A 6,259-nucleotide genomic window follows, 5' to 3' on the forward strand; every position below is an offset into this window, starting at 1 on the left:
AGAGTAGTTCTCCAAGGTGCAAAAGTTTCTCTCTAGTTCAAAACTACTCCTATATATACTACTCTTCATGATCTTCTAGTGAGTTCTTTAAGTCTTGGATGTGGGCTTTGGACCTTGAGTTGAAGCAATCCTCATCTTTAGTGCGCCCAGCTTGCAGAGAAATATGAATTAGGCTTGGGCATTTAGTGATATTAATCGTGGAATACATTTCTGGGTGCGAGAACGTTAGTGGCATTTACCTTTTCCACTAACGTTCCACCCTTATATGCCCACGTTATTCTCAACGTTAGAAGTCTTAACGTGACTTCTAACGTTCCTTCTCAATTCTTGGCCAACGTTAATGGGACTCACTTTTCCCATTAACGTTGGCTTGTGCCCCCTTTTCGCAAACGTTAATGGGAATCACTTTTCCCATTAACGTTGCTTGCCTTTTGCCTCCTACGTTAGGTCTTACGTTAGCTTAGCTAACGTAGCTCTTAACGTGGGAACCTATCACCTTCGAGAGCGTTAGTGACACTCACCTTTGTCACTAACGCTCTAATTGCCTTAATCCCCTACGTTAGAACCCACGTTAACTAAGTTAACATGGCTTTTAACGTAGTAATGAAGCCATCTTCCAACGTTAGTGACAAAAGTGAGTGTCACTAACGTTGGTTCTTTGAACCCCACTCTACGTTAACTTTCACGTTAACAATATTAATGTGAGAGTTAACGTAGGCAATGAAAATGATCCAACGTTAGTGACAAAAGTGAGTGTCACTAACGTTGGCAGTGTTGATCCTTGTCCACGTTAGAGTTCACGTTAACTTAGTTAACGTGACTCTTAACGTGGGGCATTGCCTAATTTCCCAACGTTAGTGGTGTTCACTTTTACCACTAGTGTTGAGGAGAAACGTTATTGGAGTTCACGTTTCTCATTAACGTGGAGTCCTCCTTTCCTTCTACGTTAAGTACCACGTTAACTTAGTTAACGTGGCTCTTAACGTAGGCTATGAAGTGGCTTCGCAGGCGTTATTGGTGATCACTTTTCTCATTAACGTTGCAAGCCAATTGCCATCCCACGTTAGTAGTCACGTTAACTAAGTTAACGTGAATGCTAACGTGATTCTTCCATGCTTCATTTGTCCTGAAATCAAGCAATTAAAGTGCATCAAAGCTCTAGTCAAAATCATGAGATTATGCATCATTAAAATATCATGTAATTCTGGCAAAAAATCTCATGAAATCATGCAAAATTCACAATAGTTGCTTGAATGAAGGTGTAAGTGTATTTTCACCCAAAACTTGCCTTGTTTACTAGGAAAATGCACAAAACTACCCTAAAACAGTAAAGAAAAGGTCAGTGAAACTGGCCAAGATGCCCTGGCATCACAACACCAAACTTAAAGCTTGCTTGTCCCTAAGCAAGTACTGGAACAAGAGAATGATGAATGGAATTCCAAGAGAAATGAATCATTCTTGTGGAAGTCATGTCCCTGGTTTTATGGTGGTTTCATGTATAGCAACTTAGGTTCATTCCTTCACTGGCTTTCAGACCTTTATCATGTCCTAGAATACTTACTTGATTGCATCCCATGAGACTTTTATTCATTGATCCTTTCGTTGTCATTTCAGGGCTTATTTGTGTTCTTAGGCTAAGTGCTCTGTAAGGGGGCAACTCTTTAGAATAAGCTTTCAGCCAACACTTCCGAACCAGTTGGTTCAAGGTGCTAGGTGTTGAAGCACCCCTAAGGACTTACTTCCTCAAGCCTCTCCTCCATACATACACACCACAGGCACATGGTTTGTTTATTTTCCTTCCTTGAGGTCTTGGTGCCCAGCACCTCTTTGGGCTACTAAATGTTCTGTAGTAAGGATTGCTCTTGATAGTGGACTTTCAGCTGATAATCCCGGGTTAGTTAACCCAAGTCACCAGGTGATAAAGCACCCCTGAGAGCTTAGTAATCCAAGCATATCCTTGGTACAAGAACACCACAGACACATTCCTCAAGACTTAAACCCTTGGTGCCTAGCCTCTTTTCTTGCTATTTTTTTCTTTTATTCTTCAACTTTGATTGTTCTTTCACTTTTTCTTATTAGGATCTTGTTATTTAGCTAGCCTCATGGGGTGTGTTCAAAGCATAGGATTCATGATAGATAGTTGTCCTCCCATCTTGTTGGTGAACCAACTTAGCTAACTTATGATTATACCACAAACTTAGGAACTTACTCCATAATATGAGCTACACTATGGTCCTTTATAAAACAATCATTCTCTTTTCATTTGATTCAAAAGGACAAGCATACAATTAAGTAAGGAAAAGATGCAGTGACATTCAGACTAGCAAACATAGACCTAAGCTGTGAGAAACTTAAAGACAGAATTGAAAACAAAATTCAAACTATCATGGAAGCATGTTCTATTTCATACAAGATCTTCCTTATTTAAAGCATAGAAAAAGATGGACCAAAGAAGGAACTCCACCACCTTTTACTCGTGTGGATGCCCATGCTCCCCTCCTTGTTTGTCTTCATCCATAGTCTTTGCTACTTCACTTCCTTGGATGAAGGTGCACCATTTCCTCATAAGGTTCCTGCAAAGTTATTGGAAGTTGCTTGCTCCCGAAACACTTGAAAAAATAGTTAGCTTGCATGTATGCTTGTGAACTTCTGAACTAAATTTTGGTGTGTGAACACCAAACTTAGTTCCTTGCCCAGTACAAGAGTTTGCATACATGTAGAGAACCTCATATCATGTTGTTAACAAAACCATTATTAACTAAAGACTAAACTACAGCTAATTGGTTCCCCTGATTGGTTGGAGCTAGCAATGTGTTTTGGGGATATAGTGTGATTCTAACTAATATCTTTGGTGGAACACCAAACTTAGAATTACACTTTCACTCTTGGATTGTTTTGGTGTGGAACACCAAACTTAGCTCTTCGCAATACCGGGGAAACAACTTGTGATCTTTATTGACATGAAAATGAAAACGAAACTACCTCAGGTTGGGTTGCCTCCCAACAGAGCGCTCTTTTAGCGTCGCTAGCTCGACGATTCCTTTATCAGGGAGGTTGATAGTGCTTCAAGTCTTCTCCTCTGGCAGTAGACCTATATCCAGTGGTTGTATCAATGATCTCTACATGTTCCAAGGAGAGAACTCTATTGATAGTGAAGACCTTAGGTAACTGAGATAGTACAGTGGGGAGATTTGGGGGGATATCTGGGAAGTAAGCTGAGATCACTTTATCCCCTGGAGAGAAGTCCTCGGTAGGGATCTTCTTGTTCCTCCACCTCCTTGGTACCTTCTTCTTTGTTCCTTGTGATGTTGTCTTACTCTTTGTGACTTCCTCCTCTAAGGGAATGTTATTGCTGGTCTCATATGATTCTGGTGGTTTAGGTTCCTCCTGATTCTCTTTGAGCTGTGGCATTTGCTGTTTGCCTTGTTCCTCAATCGATGGGATTCCCAGAGGTGCTGGTTGTGCTTCAGTGCTTGTTTCATCCTTTAGTATCTCACGTTGATCTTTCTTTGGTTCATTGTTCTCTTGATCTGTTTCTTGTGAGTGCTTGAAAATATTGAAGGTGAGTTGTTCATCATGGATCCTCAGAATGAGCTCCCTTTGCTCCACATCTATGAGTGCTCTGGCCGTGGCTAGGAATGGTCTTCCCAATATGATTGGGTGAGTGTAACTCTCTTCCATGTCCAATATGACAAAGTCTGTCGGGAGGAAGTATTTTCCAACCTTCACCAACACGTTTTCCACCACTCCTATTGCTTGTTTTTGAGTTTTGTCAGCCAGCCTGATGACTACATCTGTGGGCATTATCTCATTGATCTGCAGCCTCTTCATAAGGGATAAGGGCATTAAGTTGATGCTCGCTCCCAAATCGCAGAGTCCTTTATCAAACATGGTTTCTCCTATAGCACAGGGAATGTAGAAACCCCCTGGGTCCTTTCTTTTTGTAGGCAATTCTGGTTGAATGAGAGCACTGCACCACTTATCCATCACTATAGTTTGGCCTCCCTTGAGTGAGCTTTTCCTGGGAAGCAGCTCCTTCATATACTTGATGTATGCTGGCATTTGTTGGAGGGTCTTGATGAATGGTATGTTTACATGGAGGGATGCAAACAAATCAAGAAACCTTGAGTATATTCTCTTCTCCACAGCACCATTGAGTAATTGGGGAAAGGGTGCATAGAGTCTCAACAACTCCTGTTGTGAGATTTTGGGTTCTTGGTGATCTTCTTCCTGCTTCTCTGCTGAGGTATCTTCAGGTTGTTCTGACAGCTTTTTTGGCTTGTCCTTGGTCTCTTGATCACTTATAGTGACCATCTTGCAATCTTCCCATCTTACTTTATTTGTTTCTCCTCTCGGATTTTTCTCCGTATCACTTGGGAATCCCTCTGTAGGTTTGGGAATATGCTCAGAGAGATAACCTACTTGAGATTCTAACCTCTTGATGGTGTCTCCCTGGTTCTTAAAGTTGGCTCGCACTTCCTCCTTGAACACCTTGTTGTCTTGAATCTCTTTGCATATGTCCTCAAGTAAGTTCTCAATCCTTGAGAGTCTGTCATCAGAAGGTGATGGTGAGTTGAAATTGGAGGAATGAGAAGGTTGGCTAGATGGATGTTGGTAATATCTCTGTGAGGTGTTTTGATGAGTGGCATTGTTGTTGGAGTTGAAGTTGGAACGTCTCGAATCTTGTCCTTGGTCTTGTTGGTTTCCCCATCCAAAGTTGGGGTGATTTCTCCATCTAGAGTTGTATGTTTTAGAGTATGGATCATGGACTTGTCTAGGTGAATTTCCCACATAGTTGGCTTGCTCCCAGTCACCTTCTTCTCCTATGTTTACTCCTTCATAAGTTGGTGATGAGGTGATGGCTGCTGCAACTTAGTTCTCTTCCACCTTCTTGGTAAGATCTGCTAGTTGCTTGGTGATCATCTTGTTTTGGACTAACAGTGCATCCATGTAGTTTAGCTCCATTACTCCTCTAGTGTTACTTCTTTCAGAGGCATAGAAGTAGTCATTCTCAGCAACTATTTCAATGACATCTATGGCTTCTTCAACAGTTTTCTTCTTGTTTAAAGAACCTCCTGATGAATGATCTACAGCCTTCTTTGACTCATAGGAAAGACCTTCATAGAAGATGTGAAGTTGAACCCACTCATTAAACATCTCTGATGGGCATCTCCTTGTCAAGTCTTTGAATCTCTCCCATGCTTCATAAAGTGTCTCACCATCTTGTTGCCTGAAAGTTTGCACCTCAGTTCTTAGCCTATTAATCTTTTGAGGAGGGTAAAATCTTGCTAAAAACTTGTTCACTACCTCCTCCCAATCTGTCAGGCTTTCTTTTGGGAAGGATTCAAGCCACTTTGTTGCCTTGTCCCTGAGTGAAAAGGGGAACAAGAGTAACCTATAGACATCTGGGTGGACTCCATTTGTCTTCACTGTGTCACAAATCCTCAAGAAGGTGGTCAAGTGTTGGTTAGGGTCTTCTTGAGCATCTCCTCCAAATGAGCAATTATTTTGCACCAAAGTGATGAGCTGAGGTTTTAGCTCGAAATTGTTGGCATGAATGGTGGGTTTCTGAATGCTGCTTCCACAGTTTCCTGGATTAGGATTGATATAGGATCCTAAGACCCTCCTTTCATGCCCAACCCGATTTGCATGGCCTTCTCTGGCATGATTATGAGCTTCTTCTTCATGATTGTTCTCCAAATTCTCTTCCATGTTGGGTTCAAAATACTCTTCTTCTTCCTCAGCACCAACAATTCTTTTTCCTCTTGCTTCCCTTTTTCGTCTCCAAAGGGTTCTCTCAGGCTCTGAATCAAAGGATGTTGAGATCCCTTCTCTTCTCCCTGTCATACAACAAACAGAATGCAGAACAGGAGATATAATGAAAACAATTTTTGTTAGAATGATTGTTAGTGTGAGTGATGCAATTTATCAAACAGTTAGTGGGTTAGTGAGCTGAATTATGGTAAACTAAGAAAGGAGAACAGAAATTAGAGAGGGAATAGGGGATGAGGAAGAAATTAAAAAATAACTAAGGTAAATTACTGAATATAGAAAAGAATAACGGAAAAAAATGCTCAATCTAGTGATCTTCTAGCTTAATCATTGTTGATTCAAAATCAATCCCCGGCAACGGCGCCATAAACTTGATGCATGAAAACTTGTCTCTCAACAAATTTTCCTTCGGCAAGTATACCGAATTATCGTCAAGTAAAGCTCACTATAGAGTGAGGTCGAATCCCACAAGGATTGATTGGTCAAG

General features: G+C 41.1%; 1 non-coding gene across 1 annotated transcript; it reads left to right on the forward strand.

Moving 5' to 3' along the window:
* The first annotated feature begins 5,151 nt into the window (after positions 1-5,151).
* LOC112793037 (small nucleolar RNA R71) lies at positions 5,152-5,259 on the forward strand. The gene has a single exon (XR_003197748.1). It is a non-coding gene; the product is annotated as a small nucleolar RNA R71 (small nucleolar RNA).
* Positions 5,260-6,259: the final 1,000 nt, after the last annotated feature.

Source organism: Arachis hypogaea, chromosome 3 (assembly GCF_003086295.3).
Source record: "Arachis hypogaea cultivar Tifrunner chromosome 3, arahy.Tifrunner.gnm2.J5K5, whole genome shotgun sequence".
NCBI classification, from domain to species: domain Eukaryota; kingdom Viridiplantae; phylum Streptophyta; class Magnoliopsida; order Fabales; family Fabaceae; genus Arachis; species Arachis hypogaea.